The sequence below is a fragment of the Pipra filicauda genome, unplaced genomic scaffold, assembly GCF_003945595.2.
Source record: "Pipra filicauda isolate LSUMZ 115617 unplaced genomic scaffold, ASM394559v2 scaffold475_size475193_pilon, whole genome shotgun sequence".
Lineage (NCBI taxonomy): Eukaryota > Metazoa > Chordata > Aves > Passeriformes > Pipridae > Pipra > Pipra filicauda.
In genome coordinates this window covers 229,711-254,172 of record NW_024104615.1, presented here as the reverse complement: position 1 = coordinate 254,172, position 24,462 = coordinate 229,711, and the positions used below count along the sequence as shown (strand labels likewise).

The 24,462-nt window shown below is 39.2% G+C and overlaps 1 long non-coding RNA gene across 2 annotated transcripts in view; it reads right to left on the bottom strand.

Moving 5' to 3' along the window:
* The window catches only part of LOC113993787, a 67,689-nt gene extending 47,931 nt beyond the window's left edge, over positions 1-19,758 (bottom strand). For both annotated transcript variants that reach the window (XR_003542767.2, XR_005565427.1), the window contains exons 1-3: positions 19,516-19,758; positions 18,692-18,814; positions 17,412-17,488 (exon numbers count right to left, since the gene is read on the bottom strand). This is a non-coding gene — a long non-coding RNA (uncharacterized LOC113993787). The remainder of the gene's footprint in view (positions 1-17,411; positions 17,489-18,691; positions 18,815-19,515) is intronic.
* Positions 19,759-24,462: the final 4,704 nt, after the last annotated feature.

Here is a 24,462-nt window from a genome sequence, read left to right as displayed (position 1 = left end):
ACCCTGGTGCCTTTTATCAGTTTTCTCCCTAGAGAATTACTTGCCCTTTACTTGGCCCCTATAACACTGTTGAAGTAACTGTATTCCTATCATGTCCACTAATCTATCTTCAGCATTTATGGTCCTCAGGTCATTACCACTACCTTTCCTGAGATCACCAATTACCATTGGAGCCACTGCCTTAAAACTCAACCCATTAATTAGATATTCTTGCTAGTAGCCTCATCTCCTTCTCACTAGCTCATATATACATTTCAGTACCTTTGCCAATCTATAAACAAAGGAACAAGACTGCAGGACTTGTATTTGTACATACTTTCTGCCAGGCAGAGCTGAAAAGGCTGTTATGAGTAACAACGCTCCCCTCCACCTTTGCGGATTGCCAGATTCCCTGGCTTGGTGCGTGGCCCATGAAAGCTCATCTGTTGACTTGAGTGGTCAATGAATAGGATCTGCTGCCTTATATCTTTATTTGTAAAAGCAGACAGGAGCAACACGACCAAGCAAACATTTTTAAGATTTAGGAGAGGGGTTTTTTTTAATCTGCTCATTTCATGGTATGCCATGACTCATGGAGGTCACGGGGGTGACTCAAGAAAGCAAAAAGCCCACATATATTCTGTGCAGCACTCTACTGGTGGAAAGAAATGCAAATGTTCACAGCCAGCAAGCAGTTAGCTTACCTCATCCATTACTTCAATCTGTGTATTCTCATGTGTGCAGGAACCTTCTTAGATAGGTCTAAAATGAGACAGTGATTGATTATGGAAGGAACTGTTATGTAACTTAAACATCATCTCCGTTTCCACAACCTTAATCACAAAGTTCCAAATGCATTCAAGTGACAAACCAATTTAAAAACAATTTGACTCCCAAGACAATCACAACAGGGAAAGACTTTAAACCAAGCAGGTATTACAATGCAATTAGCACAATTAACCCTTTGTCACAGCAGCAAATCAAGAGTTTCCACCTCTTACTGTTTCTTTAAATGTCTGCTATTGGAAAAGTGACTTCCAGCAGGGAGGAGTTAACACTATGGCAATCTCTCCCTCACAGATTTTTAACAGTCACCAGGTGGCAAAATCTATTTATACACCATATGTTTGTAATAGGATCTCAATTTGTAAGATACAACATTAAATTTCTCAAATGAATATACTGAACAAAATAGCATGGCAACTGGAGCCACAATAACATGATGAAATGTATTAAAATCAGTGTTAATATAATAATCAGCTGTGTTTTGTTCCATACGGCAATTTATGTTAACAGTTAAGCTAAACCCCATCTGTTTCTTCAAAAGCTGAATAGAATAAAAGAAGAAAGGTCATGATCATGAACTTCTGCTTCCAAGTCACACTGTGCTGTATTTAATAATAAATGTATAGCTTACTGGTTTTCTATATGGTGTGTGCCAAGTTAAAAGGCAGTGTTTTTACTACATGTAAAAAGTAACGGTTTTGGAGAGAAACTCGCTTCCTATTTCCTAGCGTATTGAAGAGCCTTGCGGAAGTACACAGATGGCAGCAGAATGGTCAACGGCAGTGTAAAGAGCAGACCTAAATTTTTCCTGCACCGAAGATCCTGTCATCTCAAGGTATACCTGATTCTGCAGCTATGACAAGACAAATGGTATATTCCACACATCTAACAGGTGTGGTGTGCTACCGTTCTGCTTGTACTGAAATGCGCTGACAGTACAGCAGTGGAGAACATTTGTCTTTATAACAACTGACAAGATGCATGATTACCACTGTAAGGGTATCAGGGATAAGAAAAAAAAGGCAGGCCCTGTCCATGAGCCTAGTTATAGTCACATGCTGAAATGCTGACCAAGTCTAGGAGAGCAGGAATTACTTGCAAAATTGCCTTCAAATAATATTATCTCCCTCTCTGCTTCCAGTAAACAGTTCAAACATATCTCACCTGCACCACATTTTCATATGATTTTTGTGAGATTTTCTGTCAGTTTTGTAACTTAAACAAGTTCAAACTATTAATGGCCACCTGAAATTCATCACATCGGCGGCTTTATTTCTTCAGCCTTTGAAAAAAATACATTTCTATAATGGATTTTTATCAACTCAAATATGTCAGAAGAGCTGCTACCCATGAATTTGCCCACTGTGGGCAAAATATATATGTATACTATGTTTGTTTTTGAAGACAAACCTCTCCTGAGATACCTTTGAGGGAAATACAATTATCAAGCCCATGCTCAAATAGGCGATCCTTGCCTGGGCATCTACCCTACATCTTTTTTATCTTACATCTTTTACTGTGCTGAGCTATGTAAAGAAAGGCTCTACTTTGTCAGTTTTGCCACACACATAAGAAACAGCCTATCAAACACTTCTTATGTTAGCCCGTTAACTAGAACATCATTTTTAAATTGCCTAAAGTGTAGGATTCCCCACTTGCTGCCTGGAAGTTAACCTGGAGTGTAATTTCTATGAATACACAGATCTGTAAATATAATCCTGCCGTTGATGAACAGATGCAGTGTCCTCTGCAATGCACAACAAATTCACTGTGTAAACAGCTCTAGGTTTCCTGTTTAGAGCCAGGAGTTACCCTTTACAGAAGGGTAAAAGTTTGTGTAACCTGGGATACCCCTGTCAGCTACACAAATAAAGAGGACTAGAAACAGAATTTATTCCTACCAGTTATAATTTAAGCTTCATGAATTGCCTCCCAGGACAAATGTGGTTTTTCCTCTACCTGTGAAAGCATCGTTTTAGCTAAACCTTTTCCCACAAGGAAATTACACATACAGCACTGCTAGCTAGTATACAATTAGGATATCTTCCTGTTCCTTCAAGTATGTGGATTATGAAAAGATTAAAGGTCTCTTGCAAGATCTCCTGCAAGATCTCCACCAAGTGAGGGTAACATGTTCCCCAGTGAAGACAGTCAATATGAAAAAGTTCAGCTGCCCTGACTTTTTACAGCAGCAAACTGGACACAGGGGTACTGGCAGCTGCTGCTCAAGGTAGAGAACAATGTGACAATTTGAGTCTCCAGCAATGTGGGTGTTATTTTCAAGGTGTTCTCCCCCAAAAGATATTAGTAAAAGGGATAACTGAAAAACAAATCTTCTGTCTTTGAAAAAGCTCTAAGTCCCAGCACCACTCAGAGTCACACTCACATGACTTTGCCCATCTTCCTACCAGCCTTATTTTTATGTTGCCTGTCCTCTCTGTAAGCTTCTTGACCAGGTATTTTGTCCTTATATCTGTCCGGAAAAGCTGTCAGTCAATTGTTTAACCAGGTAAACATGCAACTAATAAAAAATAATCGATTTAGAAAGTAGGTCTTTAAACAAGTGGTAAAGAGTCCTTTCTGTCGCACACAGGTGACAGGAGAGCTGTTGTGGCCTCTTTCCACATTCAGTTCTGCCTGTTCTTTTTTATTTATGATAACGTAAAACAAAAATTAATTTAGAAGGAAATGATATGCCACTTCTATGCCATTAAAATTGAGATATAAACCACAGAAGCCAAGATATGCAAAGGCACGACTGTCATTTTTCCTGACACCATGCAGTTTGACATAGTGTCAGACTTAACTTTGAATTTCCTGGCTTTGGTGGGTTCTTGTTTTAACCCTGAGACATCATTTTAATGTAGCTTGTCGTTTCTGAATATAACTGTAACTCTTATATTATCAATAATAATAGGGTACCTTCTGCTCCTCAGGGGCAAACTCTCAAACAAATGGGTTGTGAATCAATAAATACGTTGTGTGCTGCAGTTGAATTTATTTATTCATGAGATGCTTATCTTTCTGTAAATTCCTTAGGAAAAATCCTTAATCCCACCACACTGAATTGACTATTTATCAGTTTTAAATTGGACCTTATTAATTTTTTTCCATGCTGGAAAATGTCTTCCACCATTTATCTTTGGACAGAATTAAATTTGTTTCTGTCTCCCTTTTCTCTCCTAGGGACAAAACCCAGTGGTTAAGACTGGGAAATAACAGATGGCAACAATCTCCCATATACAAATCTGCTCCGTCTGAGCGTCCTGTAAGCTCTCTTTGCAATATACTTGCAGAAGCCTCTATGCCATGGCATAAGTACAGTCATATTTGGCTTCTCACTCATCAGTGACAGGCTGAGCTGGTTTTTCCTTTGTTTTATTACTGGCTCGTTGGCAGCTGTTGTAAGTAGAGATCAGCTCCATCACAACCGAGCACAATTATATTTATAGGGTACTGAGGTATTTACAAACCCTTAAGCATAAAATTGAATTCAATGCTAAGGTTGTGATTTAGGTTTTACCTACTGACTGTGGCAGGAGATGTCTTCTCAAGATCTAGGAACTAAGAAAACAATGTTCTGCTGTGGGCTCATTTGAATAATCTCACTACTCATTAAACACAGCTGCAAGGCAAGGACTGACAGAGTTCAAAGGCAGACCAGGGGAATATATTAGTAACAAAATTATTGTCAGAACCTTTAGGTACATTTCCTCAGTATTCCACAATGTAATGCCATTAATTACAATGGGAACAATTTTGTCATTTGCAAACAGTTGAAAAGGTTAGCAGAATACTCTATGCTGGTAGCCTAAATAGTCTATTTTTAGAAACACTATAGCTAGAGAATTTCAAAATGTTATACATTTGGATGAAAGACCAAAAGAGGGCTTTGCTTTGGATGTTTGTGGACTGTTTCACATTATGTGATTGGTGAGCTGCAAGTCCTAGACAATGCGTTCTTTTCTGAAAATGGTTGTTGATGTGATTTAAAATATATTGCCTAATTCTAATATTTTTGAGAGGCTGCAGACTGCAAGAATAAACCCAGCATTCAGAGATTCACACAAGGTTATGTTTTGCTTGTGTTTTTACATATTATTATCATCCAGCTACTTTTCTGGCCAAATGGCTCATCTGAAATGCACCATTCTCTGCCTTTTTGGCAAACGTTCCCTGATACACCTGTCAGGACAGGCAGCGAGCATAGCAATGGGCAACCTCTCTTGATTCAATTCCTCTGATTGGGGGGTGCTAAAATGCTTCAGGACTATCAAAGTGTTAATCTCCCCAGTACAATTTTCATCTTTGCTAAATAAAATAAACTTTCCAATATGGCTCAGGAGATTGGAGTAGTGTCTTTTTCTTCTCTGCAAATAAGAACTGCTGCCATCCTTTAATATTTATCAACCCAAATCCAGAGGGAAATATTCAGCTACTCATTTTCCAGAATACTTGTTTTTTCTCACTCCCCAGAAAAACCCTCCTGGATTCTATGAGGCAAAGAAATTCAGATGCATTTGATTTGGGAGAAGGGGGATTACAAGTGCTTGGAGGCCTATGTGGCAAGTGGCCATTTTTCAGATCTGCTACTGTAATCAGAAGCAGAGTGACTAGAAGGTGTTTTCCATGAAATACCTCTCTGGAGCTAAATCCAGGGACTGGGGCATTGTTTGTGAAAACACTGTCATTTTTAAAGGAAATGTACTTGTTTATACATCATAAAACATTTAACAGATACTTCTCCTTTAGGGACAAGTGCAGATGACTAGAGCTGAAGAAGGCTGTTTTACAGATTCTTCAAATGAGAAGGAACACTGAAAACTGAAAGACTCTAAGTGCCGCTTATAGAGTATGTCACTTTTAACTTTTGTAAAACTTGTAAAGCAAACCCTTCATACTGAAGAGATACAAGAACTCCCAATTAGTCCTTAGCTTACACAGCACTTAGGCACCTGCTTATATTTCAGCCAGTGAGTAGTAATGCTGACTCCCCAAGGACATGCTTACAACTGAGCATAGTCTTTGGCCTGGACAGAGAAGAGGAGCTGGCACAGCGGCAGTGTGCCCTGCCATGCCTTGCTGTGTCTTCTGTTGCCTTGCTGTGTCTTCTGTGTCCCTGACTCCCCTTCTTTTCCAGGTCAGAGAGCAAAGGACCTCTACAGGCAGTGAGGGTTATTCTGCAGTGGAGATCAGTGGGCAAACAAATGAAGTTTGATCATATTCACTGTTGTTTTAAGTCTTGTTTTGATCTGCAGATGCTTTGCTCAACCCTGCAAAGTCATTCACAGGCAAATTCACAGGCGAAAGTCCTTTGTTAACAGCAAGCTAACAGCAGCTGCTTTTAGCCTTTCTGTGTGGGAAAAAATGTCATGAAAAAGAAGGAAAGAGAATACGCTTTTATTTTTTTCATGGGGAATTAAAAGCACTAAAAGCCATAGGCCTATCTCACTGCACATTTTAATTAGACTGTTTTTCAGTGGTTTGTTTAGTTCTCTTATTCATATTTAATGTGGTTGTAAACAGCAAGCAACGAGTTTGGTTCAGCAGCGTAATGATGCATTATGCTAGCAACTAAACTCCTGAGACTTTGTGATCCCAGCATTTATGGTCAGGTCAGCTCCTATTATTCAGTTTCTGGAGTCACATGTGAAGAATATTAACATTTGTTCTTCCAGCCAGGGGAGGAAGAGCACATGACCAGCACATTGGTGGATGCTGTTGCTAGGCAGGATCCAGAGTCCTGCAGTAGGGTCATGCTTGCTCCCCCTCTTCCATGGTATCTGGTGTCATCACAGATTACTGGAGATGGATTGAAGAAAGCAGATCCATATTCTCTGGAAGGACAGAGCATAAAGAGCAGATGGAAGAAATATGGTGTTAAGAACAAATTGTTGCCATTACTTGGCACAAGGGCCCATGCACATCCCTGGCTTTCATCATGGCTTGTTCTGCTGAGAGGACAAACAGCGCAAAAGGACAGACAGAGCTAGTTGTGTCAGCAGTCCTGCAATGCTCATTACCCCCTTCAGCCACTGGGAGTAAGTACTGAAACTGAAACATACACTCAAGTGTTTAGGTTTCCAATAAAAGAGAACTGCAGGTGGTGAGATTTGGAAATCCTTGCCCTCGTCATTCCACATCCCTATTAAACAGGTCTGCTGCCCTGGAGTTTTTCTGAGCCCTGAGAGCTCTTCAGACACCGTGCTCTAGGGTAATGGTTTCACCCTCTGAGAGAGAAATAGCAGAGTTGCCTGGGGCATCTGCCAATAACACAGGAACATGACAAGGGGAATTTATGTTTTGGTTTCCTGGGCCTTTCTTTTTAGTGATTTTTTTTTAAAATGAAGCTTTGATTTTTAAATCAAGCTTTGATAATCTAGTGTATGTAGTACTGATCAATTTAATTTTTTCAAGTTGGCTATATATTGCAATTTCTGGACCACATTTCTGTGAGTATATATAACATGCTGGATTTCATTTAACAGGAATGGATATTTTTAGTAATTTTTTTGAGGATATGTAACAAAAAGGCAGAGTGTCAATGCCATGGTACCTTTGTCAGGGTTTTAGAAAGTTAAAAACCTATTGAGAAGTCTCAAATATTAATTCACACTTCTAGCTAATGAAAGAAATACATTTGGAACAGGATAATAAGGAAAACTAACTAACTACTTCTTATGCAGAAAAGTTTCTAAATCTTTGTCCCAGAAAAGAAATAACTCTTAGGAAAAATTAATATTCCAAACAAGTCTTAGGTGTTATTGCAGTCATATCATACAGCAGTGGTAAAATGGATTATGAATGATGAATGAAGGACATAAAATCAGATAATCTAAAACAGCTCGACATGCACAGGGCTTTACAGCCAAAGCTGATGTTGACATACTTGTGGCAGTTTGAGCCACATTAAAAATCTAAAATCCAACTTCCAAGCTTCCCCCACCCCTTCTCAACAATTTATCCTAACACCGGAGAGAAACTTTCAGACCAGAGGCTTCTGTAGGGGAAGGGGGAAGTATATACATTTATTTACACAAATAAATACTATACAAACTAAAGGCAACTATATATATATATATTACATTACTATCAGTCAGTCCTTTCAAGCCCCTCCTTTAACTTTAGTCCAGGAGCAGCCTTTAAGGCTGATATGTAACACAGTCTGCTGTGGGAGAGTTCTGGGCTCCTGAACACTCCCTCCTCACCAAGTCCAGCAGCTGTTTGTTGTAGTCTCTCCTCCTCATGAAGTCCGAGAAGATAGCTTTGAGTCCTTGCTCTCCTGCTGCTGGTGATCTCTCCCTCTCGGTGTCCCACCTCGGTTCTAAGCTGCTGCAGTGTAGCTTATCAAGCGTCCACATCCTGGAATCTTCATTCCTCTAAGTCAGTTTTTGGCTGCCTCCGGTCAGCTTCGACAGGCAACTCCCGAGCCTCTCTTGGCCTGTCTCCAATTTCGCCTGGGATTCTTCTCCCAAGCACCAAGCTGATTTTATCAGCCCGTCCACTTGGCTCTGCTCAAGTGCTGAGCCTCAAAATCCACCCCCCACCAGCCTAAATGCAGTGGGGGGGAAAAGCCCCCTAGCCTTGGCCACAGGCAGTCTCAGCTGAAAAGGCGGCAAACAACTGAAGTCTACTGATGGTCTTTTGCTTTCAGGATTTTTTGCCCTCTCTACGTGTCTGAAAAAGAGTTATCCTGGATTTGAAATCAGTTCAGAAAAATAAACAGGGAAAAAATCCATGAAGGAAACTGAAGTTGAACATGAATGCTATTTTAAGTAGAGGAAGGCAAAAATCTCTGCATCGAATATGGGCAGAGCTTCTTAAGAAGGCTGATGAATATCTTCCCAGTGCTTAAGAGCAGTAAAACTGTCAGATGGAGACAATACTTTCATAAAATGACCATGACGTACTTTAAAACAAAGCTACAAACAAATGCAGAGCTTACATGTTCTGGGGTCAGAATACATGTTGCAATCAGTTGGTCAGTGCTGGCCTAAGGTGGCTGTAACCTGTTGGGTTTTGTTTCCTGCACCATCTCCCTAAGGAAGAGTAGTGTTGAAAACACAGCCTTGCCCCAGTGGCAAAGAATGGAAAAATTAAGGTGTTTGACCCTATGGAACTTGTCTTGTGATTAGACAGGCCAGTCAAACCTAGGAAACTGCACAACAGAACTACTGGATATGAATGCACCAGGATCACATGTACAGTGTTTGGTGCGTCTTGTCTGGAGAGGGCCATCCAGCAGAAAAGGCAGATTAATTCAGATCTTATGGCTGCTTTAATATGAAAATGAAGAGAAAATTCTCAAGAGGTGCTCAGAAATTTGTAAGGACTCTGCCTAAGAGTCAGAAAAACAATCACATTTATTTAACTCTTTCTGTCTGTTTGCAGAGTTTCCAAAATAAATGTTACTGAAACATGACCTTGACATCTGTGTATATAATCAGTTTCAAGTTCAGGGTGAAAGACTGACATTTCACAGAGCTCCTTAGTCCATGCAGTTACATATAAACAGACATGATAACAATGATAATAAACATGATGAAAAGAAATGCAGGAAATGCAAATAGACAGACAGACTATACTTTGCATACAGCATTTGTATAAAGGGATTGCTTCCCTTCATGGCTTTACAGTGGCTATGAAACAAGCCTTTGTAACTCTTTAGCAGCATCAGCAGTGCTGAGTGAGATGTAAGCATGATTTACGTTACACAGCTGAAATGATGGAATTTGGGAAATGCGGTCTAGGTTAAGCCAGGCTGGACTGCAGCCAGGACACTCAGTTAAGTAACACTGGAAGCTTATGAAAAGCAATCTTGGGATCTTTAATGGCTGCAGAGGAGCAAGCTAACTGCTTTGCAACTCATCTGAAAAGCTGTTCATCATCACAGTGGAGACATTCAGCCTTACAGCTAAGGCACTGTTGGTCATTTGGGAGATCTGGGTTTATCTCCCCACTCTGCCACATGCTTCCTCTGGAACAGAGGGGAAGTAGGTCCATCTTTCCATGACCCCACTTCTGCCATGACACACATGGCAGCAACCAGGCACTATTTCCTCCAGCCTTTGCCTGCTTTGTCAAAAAAAGCAGAAATGGGATGAGATGGGGTGTGTTTGTACACATCTAGCCCAGTGTGGCCCTTCCATTTGTGGGAGCTGTTCCTGCTCTAGGGAACCACTTTCTGAGTCTGGGGAAATGTTCTGTGCATGTGGGAAACAACAGAAAATGACAGGTACCCCAGGGGGTGACTGCAGGGTTGACCGTGACAAAGCAAGGGTCCTCCTGCTGGAAGCTGGAGGGCTGTACTGATGTCTATTCCAGCAAGGAGTCCCCCATGTCAGGCATGCTTCGGTAGAAGACCAGTGCTCCACAGCCATTGCTGAGTCTCAAAAGCAGAAGAGATGTCTCAGCAGTCCAATGCAAACATGAGGGAGAAATATCACCATGAAAGAGAGCAAGGCCAAGGTCAAAAATAAGTGACATTTCATGGATCTGGTCTGGAAGCACAGACAAAAGAAACAGAAGACAGATGTTAGAACAAGGGCTTGTGATGAACAAGTCAGTAATACTGAGGGACTTGCTGCTAGACATATTAATCTGGAATTAAATAATGTTATGTAATTTCAAAGGAGGCATAATAAAATCCCCAGATACATTACAATAAATCATCTAATTTCAACCCCCTAAAATATTCATATTTCTAAAGTGGTCTGATAGTTAAATCTAGAGATAGGGCATTCAAAGATTTAATTTAATTAGCTATAGAATTATAGGCGTTTAGTCTAAATCAAGAAGGACAGCTGTAGTGGTTGCCTAAGAATAGACTTTAAACTCATTTGGATTAGAATTTTCTAATCACAAACTATCAGCAAGCTTTTGAAGAAGGTGCTGATATATAATCTGAGAAACGAAATAAAATTAACCATATTAAATAATAAACTCAGCAGCTTAAGGAAAAGAAAATGTAAATAAGCAGGCGCTGTTAGGAAAATTAAAACACAAAAGAGTGGACCAAAAGGACAACGAAGCTGTCCCATACAAATTCTTTATCAGTAGAAATGCAGCCAGCCAAACTGTTCCATAAATCTGAATTGCTACGCTAAGATGATACAGACAGAGAAATATAGCTATCTGAGTTCAAATAACTAATATCGTTAACGTAAAGGAAATCTGATTGGGTTATTTCTAACAACCATTTGAAACCTTTGAATAAAGAAACTCTCAAATATCTACAGAAAATATGTCCACAAGGTCAAATTGCCTGTAGTACATTGTTATAGTAATATAATAAATTAAATGAATGTTTTTTTCACTGTTACAATAAGAATATCTGACAAATATATCAATATTTCTCCCAGGCTATGTGAGAAGATTAAATATTTAAATAAGACATTGAACATGTGAATCTGTACCTTTTCATTCATGGAAAAGGGTCAATCTGAAAGAATATCAATCTATGTGGAAAAAAGATGAGCTAGAGAAACCAAAACTAGTGTAAAACTAAGGTCCACAGTTTTAAAAATAAGCATTAAGTAATGGAAAGTGCATATTTTTAGACAACTTGTTATGTGACAAGTCGCTGGATGCAATCCCTCGAGGGCATAAAGGAAGTGCCTTGGGATACTGCTGCTTCTTCTGTGCTCAGGTGTAAGGATCTGAGCTGATAAGAGTGAATTCAGTCTTTAAAAGCCCCATTAACGTTTCTCTAATAGTCTTCCCTGTCCTGCTGTGCTGGTTTTGGCTGTTTTAGATTTGTGCTGAAACCAGTGTTGATTATACAGAGACGTTTTAGTTACAGGTGGGCAGCACGTGCGCAGACCCAAAGCCTTTCATGCTTCTAACAACATACCACCAGCGAGTAAGCTGGGGGTGTTCAAGAAGCTGGGAGGGGACACAGCTGGGAGAGTTGACCACATTGACTAAAGGGATATTCAATGCCGTATTGCATCATGCTCAGTATGTAAAGTTGGGAGAAGAAGCAGGAAGGGGAGACAATTTTGGAACGATGGCATTTGTCTTCCCAAGTGAAGGAGCCCTGTTTTCCTGAGATGGCTGAACACCTGTCTGCCCATAGGAAGTGGCAGATGAATGTCTTGCTTTCCTTTTCTTGTACACCTTGGCTTTTGCTTTACCTATTAAACTGTCTTTATCTCAGCCCATGAGTTTTCTGTCTCACACCCTTACTACTCTCTCCTCCATCTCACTGGATTGGGGTAGGGAGTGAGTGGCTGTGTGGTCAAGGCAAACAATGATATCTCCTTGGAATTCTCCACTGTGGTGAGCATTCAAGGGAAAGTAATGCATAGTGTCAGAAAAATGTCACAATTTGGGTACTAAGTGGAAAAAATGGACGGACTCTAGAGCAAGAGCTTTTTCAGAAACCTGTTTTTGGAGCAAGAGCTATTTCAGAAAACTGCTCTTGGAGGGAAGAGATTAATTCTGTGGGACAGCAATGGATAAATGATCTGTGGACCAGGAATCTGTATACATATCTCCTTATGCATTTTATACAGAAAAGTAGAGATACCTGTGGTAGCTAGTGGAAAACTCACTGAAGCCAACGGCTGTATGTCTAGATTCCCTTTCAAGTCAGTGGAGTGAATAAGCTCTCCAAGGGTAACTTCGTTTTATCCTAATGTAGGTGACTGGAAAATAGGTCAGATTATTCACACTTTAAAAACTGCTTATTTCATTCATGTGGATAAAAGAAATCTGGCTGATGCATGGATTTCCATAAGTCATTTAGCAAGGTTCTTCCACAGAAGTTCTTAAAGTATCTAAATGGGTATGGGATAAAAAGGAAGGTTGTTGCATGAATAAACAATTGATTAAACAATTGGAATAAAAGGTAAGAGTAAATGGCCAATTTTCACGGTGGAGGGAGGTCACCAATGGAGTCCCACAGAGACCATGCTGGAACTCATGCTGTTTAACATACTCTTAAATGCCGTGAAACAGAGTGTGGCCAGTGAAGTGTCAAAGTTTTCTGAGAACACTGGGTTATTCAGGGTAGGAAAGTTGAAGACCAACAGTGGAAAACAGTATAAGGACCTCTAAAACCTGAATGACTGGGCATCAGAACTCAATGTAAGGAAATGTACAATGAGGAAAAACTTCTGATATGTAATTGTCCAATACTATCTGATATTACCCTTCAGGACAAAGATCTTGGCCTTCTAATGGATAAGTAGAAAATTTCTTGAAAATGTTAGCAAGGTGGAGTTATGATCAAAAAACCAAATTGCCAACGTAAAGAATCATCAGGAAAAGAACATAGAACAAGCCAGAAAACAACATGATGCTTCAAAAAGCAGTGAGTGAGGGAGGCAAAAGATTATGAAATTGTGAAGGCCAGGGAAAGACATTCGGGAAAGAACTTATGATCTGTTCCCATATAAGAACAAGAAGGCATAAATAGGCACTCAGGGGTGGTATGTTCATAAAACCAAAATTAAAGCAAGTTGCTTTTCACACAGGTATTACTATAGCTGCAGAATTTTTTGTCTCACATAGCTATAAGCACTTACACAGATTCTAAAACCGACCTGTCCAATTAAGAGAATAAATTTTTTGAGGCTAATTAAATGAAAAATAAATAAATAATATAACCATCCCAAAATCCCCAATGTATTGGTTCATGAAACCACTGCATTGGCTTATGAAACCACCGTCCTGTAACTTGTAGAATGCTTGGAGAATATTTTAGTATTAACATAGATGGCCAACAGCCATCAAACTCATCTTTTGGCATCTTCTGTTAGCCATTGCCAGGAGTAAGGCACTGGGTTGAATATACTTTTTTCTCAACTCTGTCTGGCTGCTTTTATATTATATAATATGAATGAAAGGAGATTCTTGACAAAACTTTGTCTTTTGTGCCACAATGATTTCCATGCTAGTGCTAGAATTAGGAAAGTAAACCTCAAGTGAAAAATAAAAACTTGAGGCATTTCAAAGATCAAAATGGAGAACACAACAAAATGAAGCAAAAAGCTCAAGAAAAGTATTTGGAAGAACAAGCACACACACGCACACACAGACTGCTGTAGCAGTTACCAGATCTGCAAAACATGGGAGTTGGAAAATGGAGAAACTGAGAGTGACAATGCAGTGAGTCCCTTAAAAGAAATAATAAGCTCACACTGGGCTGCACAGAAACTAGTTCCCTTGACTACCGGAGACTTTTAGAATGGAAAAAACCAAAAGGTGACTGAGAGAAAGAGAAAGTGCAGAAAGAGGGGAAAACAGAGACTCCAATTAAAATGCACCGAGTCTGAAAAGATTCATGAGGACACTTTAGATGACATTATGCAAAAAACTGGGCAACAAGCAGACTTTATTGGGCCAACATGAATACATATAAAGGAAAAAAGGTCAGAAATCATTGCCACTGTGCAAAGTACCAGAGACAGAATCCCTGGGAGGCTGTGACCATTTGTGATGCTCCCAGCAGAGCTTGGCAGCAACTGGCAATTGATGTATTTGAACATGGAGGAAACCACCGCCTGCTGATAATTGATTATTATAGTTGTTCTTTTGAAACTAAGAGAAGTAAGCAACACATTAGCCAGCATCTAGTGAATCACACTGAGGTGATAGTCACCAAACACTGTCTCTGTGATGAGCTCATTTCAGATAATGGGTCACCATACACATTGGAAGAAATTTGAAGGTTTGTAAAGTACTGAGGCTTGAAATGCAGCTGGTAGGTCTTATAACTGATAGTGTAATGGACTGGTCAACATCACAAGTAGCCAAAAAGACATTAATGCAGACAAGATCTTCCTCGAGGTTTACTGACATGCCCCTACGGAATCAAATGCTTTACTGGCTGAGATGTTAATAAGCTGAAAACTCTACTCCTAAGTCCCATGGCATGCTCCTTCTACAGCCCAGGGCTGCAGATAACAGCCAAATAGAATAGATGGGAGCAGACTGGGGAAGGAGAGAGCAAGTACAGCATGATCATTCCAGAAACTACAACACAGTTCTGGTGTGGTTGGTGGCACGCTTGTGTGGAAAAAACATTTGTGGAAAAATTCACTTTATCTGCAACACAGGTAGAAAATGGAGAGAACCAGAATTAACCTCAGATGTTAGAAGATAGCTCTGGCCATGAAACTACTCTTCTGCTCTGAAAAAAATCTGATTCATGATCCTAAAACTGCATCTGAGAAAGCCGACAACTACAATCCCACCATGGCTTTAATGCCACTCACTGTACAGAAAGGAGATGACTCACACCTGAGCATCAAGTGATACAAGTGAACTTATACCATGTCGCTCAAAAAGTTCAAGCCCAAAGAGCTGACATCCTAATGCTGTGAATTACACAGAAACATTTGTAAGAGCATTTCCAGTTTTATGTCGTTTTCATGCATCAGCAGCTAACTGGTGCAACATCGTTTAGAGAAAGGCTCCTAAAATGACTCCAGGAGATTGTTTTCTGCTCACGCGATCAGCATTGGTGCTGGGTTCATGCTGAGAGCAAAGGGTGTTTTGGAAAGCACAAATAAAAAAAACCTGTTTAAGTTTACATATGTGGAGTGCCGTTCAAGTGAGCAGTCCAAATACGACAAAATATAGGTCAAATAAATAAAAATGAACAGTTGCATTCAAAACAGAAATTAACAGCTGTGCTGTGGAAGGGTTGGGGAAGATTTGTGTTGCTAAGCTGGATCTCTTTCATCTCACAAGGGGAGAGGAAGGCCTGTGATCCTGCAGCCATGCCATGCCCTCATACAGACGTTGCCTCAACTAAGAATTAAGGTAAATTAAGAGCATTGAATGTTATGAAGCAATGCATTCAGGTAGAAAGGTGATAACCATACTTTGTATAATGGTTTACTGGAAGAATAGGTCCCTTACAGTGCAGGAGTAGGTTCCTTTCCATGCCCTTAGCACCGTCTCTGGGAGCAATCTGGCTGATAAACCATGTGGTATGTGAGCTGAATGGCTCTTTTGATTCCCCTGTCTCAGCTAAATCTCCACTGAACACACTAGAAGCTTAGGCAAGAACAGCAGATGAAGACACTCATGTAGCCACCTAAATTTAGGTATTTTAAACTGAATGCCATGCACTATGACTCTTTCTCTTTTCCTTTGTGGCTGCCCTTACTCCCTTGCCCTTATTCAGTCTAGATAAAATGAGTAAAATTGTAATTCATGTAAATCAGCAGAAATCAACTATCCTTCTTATTTCTTTGTTTGCACAGTCTATTTCCAGTCCCCTTGACTCTGTCTGACTGGTAAATCTAGGGACAGTCTCTTTTTTATGCTTGCCAGATTCTAGCATAATGCGATCCAGGAACCAACTGCCTTGTTGGATTGTATCACAAAAAAATTTTATATTGTTGATTTTAAACTACTAGTTACATGTTAGATTCTATGTGATGTCAAAGTAAGAGAACTTGGCTCTTCTTGATGTGCATGCATATAATTTCAGTGTGACATTTTCACCTGGCAAATGTCAGACTGGAAAATACGAAGCTGATCATGTATATATGTATACACACACACACACATATATATGTAAATGAAGTAATTGTGACTGTGTTTATAAAATTTCTGTTCTTCTTAATTACAAAGTAATAATCCACATTTTGCATAAACATCTGTAATCACAATAATTTTTTGAAAACAGTACGGTCAATTTATTTTAATTAACAGTAATAAGTTTTTCTGTTGTTACTATCTTTTCCTAATAACCTGTTGTTCTCAAAGCTTTTTTTAGCCCTCAGGATTTTATTCAGTTCTCTATTCAAATATTGATGAAACTTAACCCTAGTTAGGTTTTGCATCTGACAAGATCATAACTTGATGTGTGCGGTTATCCATTAAAAATCACTTAAGGCAATTGCTGTTACCACTGTAACATGATAAACCTGACAATAGACTGTTAGTTCAAAAGAACCCAGTAATTTCATTTATTTCCTATTTCTCAAAACATCCGCATTGACGTGAAAGAAATGTCAAGTTAAAAATAACAATTCATGGGTCATGGTATCAACTGTGATTTCATTACATTATGTCTGTGAGCAGATGAAAGCTGTTGTGGCATTCAGACTTTAGGTGAGCTGGTAAATGAGAAAAAGCCTAACCTATTTCATTTTAAGATTATCAATTATTCAAATACCTACAAAGAGTCTTCCCCACATTCCTAAAATGAGAACCAAGGTTGATTGCTCCCCTGTGGGGGGCAGGCAAATGCTGGTGAGCTCTGTTTGCAGTTTGAGCCTACAGCATCTGTGTTAACCCAGGGTGAGAGGCTGGGAGTGCATGGTTGATGTGGTGCTGGGGATGGCTAACCAGCCAGCTGGGGAAGCTGGGACATCAGTTCAATTTCAGCATCGTGCCAAGGTGCCTTCCTGCATTTGTATGGGAACTCTGCTGTACCCCACAGAGAATCTTGCCTCTGCCTGCCTGCTCTCTACTGTGATGGTGTGCCTTGGCTTTTGGAGAACTGCTGCTTAAAAGAAAGATCTTCCAGGTTCCTTCTAAACACCTTTCCCCCTATGCTGAAAGTCAATTATTACAAAGCATCTATCTTATCACTTAGAAAAATTAATTTATGAATACAAAAATAGAAAGAGCTGGCAATCTGACAAAAAAACTAGCAGAAGAAAGTATATGTAACACCTTACCCCTTCTATGCATTTATGGCAGTTATATTGCAGCATCTATGACTGATCTGGTAAGCTCATGTTCTGGTCTGAGACACCTGTGTCAAGAAAGAAAGGGAAGTTTTTTCCCTATTTCAGAGCGACATTGCTTTAAACTAGTAAATCTTCAGGGCTGACCTTACTTTTAGGGAAAAAAAATTGCCTACTCCTAAGTGAGACAGACAAAGATGAAATCTAGCAGAAGAGCTGATATTTCAAGACATCCCTTGCTTTAAGCTATCTCCAAGAAAAATGAAGCTTAAATGCAAGAGTGATGTAGGCACTTTAGAAATCCCTATACAAAAAGGGATAGACACTCAGAGATATGTATGGTTATAGGTGCCCATTTCAGAATGTATCCACCTAATGACACTGCCCAGCATTTGGGAAGAATGGATCTCATGTTTAGGAATGACACAGATAATAAAAATTTAAAACATTCACAAGCAGAGAAAATCTATAGACAGAGAAGCATTTCACCAGGGTTATTTTCTTTCCTGAAAGCACCATGTCTGCAGCTAGTGGTTGAATGCATGCACAAATTAAGTTTACAGATTTCATATAGCAATTTATTCTGGTTGAATGTAATAGCAGTAATTTTTCATGCAAGTCAGCAAAATACAATCCATAAAGGAAAAAGTACTGCCATTATTTTAAACTCTATTGTTCTTATTCAATTCAAATGTGAATTGAAGCTAAATAATTTACTGTGTAAATTTCATTTTTAATTTTATACCATTCCAAAAGAAGAGAGTGAATGAGAGAATGACGGGGAAGCTTCAAAGCTCTAAATCCTTGTATACTAATGTCTCAACAGTAAAATAATCTAAGGAGCATGCTGCAGCAAAAATGATTGCTGGGATCTATAATAAGATTGTTTTAACTCAATAGTGTTTTATAATTTTTTGATTCACTCCGAGTTTTTGACAGCTTGCCTAGTTGCAGTTTTTATCTGATCATCTTTGCATTAATAATACATTACAATAAGTTTCATGGAAAAGTGGCCATTTTTTTCTCACTGAATACTTTACTTTTGCCAGCAAAATATTGACTTGGGTTTATAATCAATTCCTGTTTGGCTTGATCATGCTTAGCATGAAGCTAAAATATTTGCTGCTAGACAGATGCCAATACAAATGTCATCATTGCCATATTATAACAAATTCGTTCAGTTGCTAAATAATCTGCCTCGCAGGTTGCAATATGTATCGGACTGAAGCCCAGAGCTTCAGAGGCACTAGGATATGAGTAGTTGTACTTACCTGAGGCTCCCATTCCCCTGCTTCAGAAAAACTTCCTCCCAGCAACAGCATCCATTTCCATACAGTCATCCTCTGAGTCACCTGTGGCTTGCTCACTGACTAGATTCAATCAAGGCAAAAATACTGAATAAAAGAAAACATGTCAAAAATTATTTTATTTGCCTTCCCCCATCTTCTGAGGCATGAATGAAAATAGACTTTCAAGTAAAAAAAAACCCAACCACTAGAAAAAGGACTTATTTCTCAAGAGACATTTCAGAAAAAAAATTTCAGCTAGGTGCAACTTGTGTATCCTTATCTTCCTTCATAATTATAATATTTATATACAGATTAATTATGCTTGATTGGTATCAGGAAACAGAATAGTCTGAGAAATACTACTGTTTAACCTAACTCAGTTAATTTACTTCCTGAAGACTTAATTCAAACTATCTTTTCCTTTGTATTGGCATGCATCTCAAAAGCCCCATCCTGTTCTGGCACATCAGTCCCTGACTCTGAGTTTCCCTTCTGCAGTAACAGAGCCAGAAGTCTTTCAGTTCTCTCTTTCCACCTTCTAAGTTGAAAGCACAGCACTTGGAAGAGTCTGAGATTGGCACTGAGCCAAAGATCTGCACTGTTGGCAAGAGATTACTTTGCCACATCGCCTGACCAGAGAAGGCAAGCGTGCACACCTCTAGAAACTCCATGATGATGATGGGTAGCATATACTCTCCAAACAGGAGAAACCTTGCTGCATCCTCAGCTACTTCCATTGTTAGTAGTGGTAGCGAGAGTGATCTTTTTCAAGCCCAGGATGATGACTGCAGAGAGTGAGAACATACCTGGAGAATATAAATGTTGGAGTCTGGCTTAAACAAAGCTGTGCTGAGGTCCATCTTTCTGAAAGGCAAAACAAGCATGCACAAGCGGCACAGGAACAGAACAAATGCTGAACACCCTACCTGATCCCCACAGTACTGTCTTTCCTGCTATAGATCTCACTTGACATGTTTGAATGCTCTGATGCTTTGTAACCCGGGGGGGGGATCTGCAATTGATATAATGTGTTGTTCAGTTCATTCCCAACTTAGGAAATTAAAAACAGGCATGTGCAGGCATTGCAAACTAACAGATTTTGTGGGTCAAGGCATGCCTTACAATTTCATAAAGTCATTCCTGATGTCCAGACATTATTTGTTATTAACTATTACTTTCAGCGTGATCTGTTAAAAAAAAAGAAAAAAGAGTTTATATTTAAACACAATTACACATTATATTTAGTGCTTAATATAGTAAATTTCTTCTCTCCCCCAGGCAACAGGCAATTACAATTGCTCTGAGAAATAAAATATATGTGAGCCACTAAACTATGCAGGCCCTTTAAAGCACTGCATCCCTCTATAGTGTGCCAGTAGCAGTGACACTGCAAATTGTAACATAGCAATATTGCTTTTATGAAAGTAATTTTGCTAGATCTGGTCATTATAAAGGTATTTTCAGAAATATGTTTCATCTTTCTGAAATTTTAAATTCCTTTCAGAAAAGCATGTGAAATTTTGTCTCTGAAAATGTCAGGGTTGGCAGTCCTCTGACACATAAGAGAACAGTGCCCCAAGTCTCAGCGCTAGTGATCTCAGAGAATAAACTCCCTTTATAGAGTTTCATCTCACTTGGGGCAAACAAGGAAGACAAGAATGTGAGTTTGCTGCAGCTGATATGTCCTGCTTGGAAGTGACTGTCAATCAGCTTGAAAGGTAAGGAAGATGCATCCCTCTTGTTGCAAGACACAAAGAACTGAGTACGGTATGAGCCCACTAAATCAACACGGTAAAAAGCGTCATTTGAAATTAAAATTAGAAGCAGGTGGGCACAGACCTTCTTCAATGTCTGTGATTAATCAATACATCTATAATTTATCTATATCTATTATGCTATATCTATTATGGAGGTTAAACAACAGAAACAAAATTCAATTGAAATAAATAAGTCTGCACATATACATCACTGAAAAAATGGCTCTGGTATACTACAAAACAAGTGTTCATTATTTTTAATGTATGCTTTCCATTTGCAGACGTGGGCTTCCCAGTCCTCACGCTGGGTGAAGGTGGCAGATGGATGGTGCTGCAGAGAATGCTGAACGCATGTGAATGACACATGGGACTGAGTTAAAAATTACCTTTTGTCTTACTAAACAATAAAAAGATGGCAGTTTCAGATTCATTCACATCACTGTCTTTTTGCAAATCCACAACCGCCACTCCATCACTGATACAGCACACAACACTCCCCATTCCAACACAGGCAAGCATAACCTACACGCAGCAAAGGAAGTCTGAAAGCAAGAAATGCCATCCTGATTTCCCTTTTGACAGTATAATTTGCATTTTGCAGATTTGAGAGTGTCAGTGAATTCACTGAGACAATGGATGGGAAAGAAAAAATTAAATCTCTCTCTCACTGTCATGTCCGCACAAAAGGAGAATTATCAACCCAATGCAATCAAGCACACAAAAAACAATTTTATTGTTTATACAATAAAAGTAAATAGGTTCATTCAGCCGTGGCTTTCCAAACTCTAATTTGCTATATTTTCTTCCAATAGGAAGGATTAGTTGGTTTTGGGTTTACTTTTCATTGAAACATCAAAAGACACATCGGTGTCCCTTTGTCTGTGAACTGTTATCATGACTTGAGCTGAGGTAGAAGGCTGGTATTTTGCATTTTCTTGCAGAGAGGTAGCCTTTTGGTTTCGTCACAGTAAAGAAAAATGACCAGAAATAGTAACTGGCTGAAAAACTGTGTCAGATATTAGCTGGAAGTACATAATCAGGAATCACTAATAGGAACAACACCGGTAATCATTTCATCACTTTGCCAAAGAAGAAAGACACTTTCTGTTTTGAGGGTTGTTGTTATTTCCCCCTGTTGAAATAATCATTCTTCCGTTAACACTGGTCATGACATCGTTGGTTTGTTTATGTGATTTCCTAACACCATGGATATCTGTGATGCTTTATCCAAGCATCCTGACACCTCATTTTCTCTGACAGCAATCATTCCCATCCCAAATGTCAGTGGAGAATGCTACAATGGAAGAAAGTGAAATTTGGTGCTTTCATAACCACCCGTCATTGTTACAGTTATTGAAGGTCAAGCAACAGGAGTACAGAGGGTTTTGTATGGCTGCAGCAACACTGAGTGGCTGATGCCCAGGAAATCGCCTTTTATTGTTTTCTTTTGTGTTACACAGACCCATGAGTTTTACCGTATGCTGACTTGACCTGTAGTGAGGTACATGTCATCTGAAAATCAATATCATGGTCCTTTCTCTGTATTGCAGGTCAAACAAAAGGAAGGTGTATTTTTTTGTCTTTTTTTTTTTTTTTGAGAAGGGGTTCATCTGAAATGATCCAGTGGGTAACAAAGAAACTCGAAAGGAAGCTGGTTCCATTAAGAAAAAAAGTATTCAGAAACATGATGAGTTTTTCTTCTATTAAATGAGGAGCTGACTCACATAAATGAGGAGGCAATCAAAACCCAGGTACGTCTCATAAGAATATCACAAGTTCTCCTCTTTGGCCTGAATCAACACGGGCATTTCATTATGTCAGTGCATCTCACAGTGTTTTGTTTATAACAACACTCTCATATCCCAAGATCCCTACTTGGCTCTAAATCACGCCTCCTCCAGCTTCTGACTAAGACAGCAGTCCCTGAGCACACAGGAGCAGCAGACAGAAACCAAAGTGGTTTTGTGGCACATAATTTTGTATCTTTAGTTGCAGATATCGGCAAAGTCTCTGTTTTCTAATTGAGCCAAACTAGTTTGTCCTCTCCTAGTGCCAAGCCACTCACATGTAGGTCTTTCATTTTCCATGTTCACTGCATTTTCACCAGAGGTGCTGGGAAACAGATGATTCTCTAGAAAAGCTGCAGAGGCTATGTCCTTTTCTTCTCTGTATTTCTTGCTCAGCTTCTTTGTTCTCATAGTTTCCTGCCACTGGCACCAGCAGTTCCACTTTAAATAGAGCTTTAACATAGATATTCCACCCTGTCTGCCATTCTTCCTTGGACTAACATTTGCATGGCAGATGGTGCAAATGGCCCAGCAAATATTTACTGGATCAGTGTTAGAAAAGCAAAGCAAAGCAAAGCAAAGCAAAACAAAACAAAAACACCCCAGCTGCCAGACTGATGACTTTCTGGCACCATATCATGTGCCACCAGTCACCAGGATGGGGAAAACACCACAGAAAGATAATTGATGTTGAGCTTGCTGGATTTTTAGGAGTATTTTTTGAATCTTTTTGTTTGGAGCACCCCCAGAAGGCAGGTACAAGGACAGGAACCTTTTCCCTTCCTTCTCAGAGTCTGTCTTTTTCTCATTCCTTAGGTGAAAAAAAAAAAGTATTATGTCAAATTAACTTATTCCCCTTTCAAATAAAAACCAGTCATATCTGGTATCAGAATTGTATTAATTACAGACAATAGACTGATCTCATTGCAAATGGAGTCTGCTGAAACTCCATTTCAGCAAAGTTTGGGACAAATATCTTACAGATTTATATAGTGATAGAAGGAGGGGAAGGTGATCAATGTTAAGTATGACCTATGGCTTTTGGAGGCACTGACTTGCTAAGGTGTATTGCAGGAAGAGCAGAACAGCGAAATACCTGTGCAATGGTAGTTGCTTTTTAATTTCCATGTTCCTGTCAACCAATATTCCTCTATTTTGCTATTTTTTTTGATAGCTGAAGTAATTGGGTGTCAACATCTTTGATGGTGAAGAACAGTGAAATGCCAGGATGTCCTATGGAGCAAAATCCTTTTTCTCCACCATACCAATACTCTATATTATATTTAACAGTGCAGAATCAGTGCAAATTATATTACTATCCAAATGGATGTTATTTTCTAAGCAGGTTATATATGCCAAAACATAAAAACAGTCTGTTAAGATTCCAAGGAGAAAAGAAAGGAAAACAGGAAAAATAGAAGCCAAAAATATATGGGCCGCCATTCTGAAAAGTAGTTCAGCAGATGGTCAAGGAAAGATTTGTACAGAATGGGACACAACAGAAGGAGAAGGAGCACATCTGAAATTCTTGTTCCAATTGGAAGTCTGAACCACTTGAAAATCAAATTGCATTTATTCTACAGTTAATTTTTAATTTTAATTACAGTCTAAAAATTTTTTAATAAAGTCTTTGAATACACATTTTTTTTAAGGAAAACATATTTTCCTTTTCCCATCGGTCCCTCAGGAAAGATTCAATTTCTCTTTAAGCCTAGCAGTAGGAAAGATAGAAGGAGAATATACACACAAAAAATATGAGTCAAGAGAAGAAAGAAAATTCCATCTCCCGCAATTGTATTTTGCCCATTTATCTTGCACTGTAAACTGTGAACTACGTGAGAATATGCCATGAACTGGAAAAGGGAAAAACAATAGAGTCCTGATTAATCTAGTTCATCCAAAGTTCTCTTCTTGATCTTATGGCATTTCAGAAGACAGCATTCATTAGTTACCAAAGCTAAAAAAATGTCATTGTATCCTCAGTGCCAAAAAAGAAGTGAAGAGGTCCTCTACTAGAATACCAAAACGACTTCAAAGTCTTTGCACAAAGGCCACAGAGGGTAGGGCTAGCTTGGGGTCCTCTCTCCAGGATTTCTTTTATGACTTTCAAACAAATCTTGCTTTTCAAACTCATATGTCCTAATGCTAAACCTGAGAATGTAAAAATTCACATCTGAACTCTGAAATACTCAAAACTGCAGCATCAGAT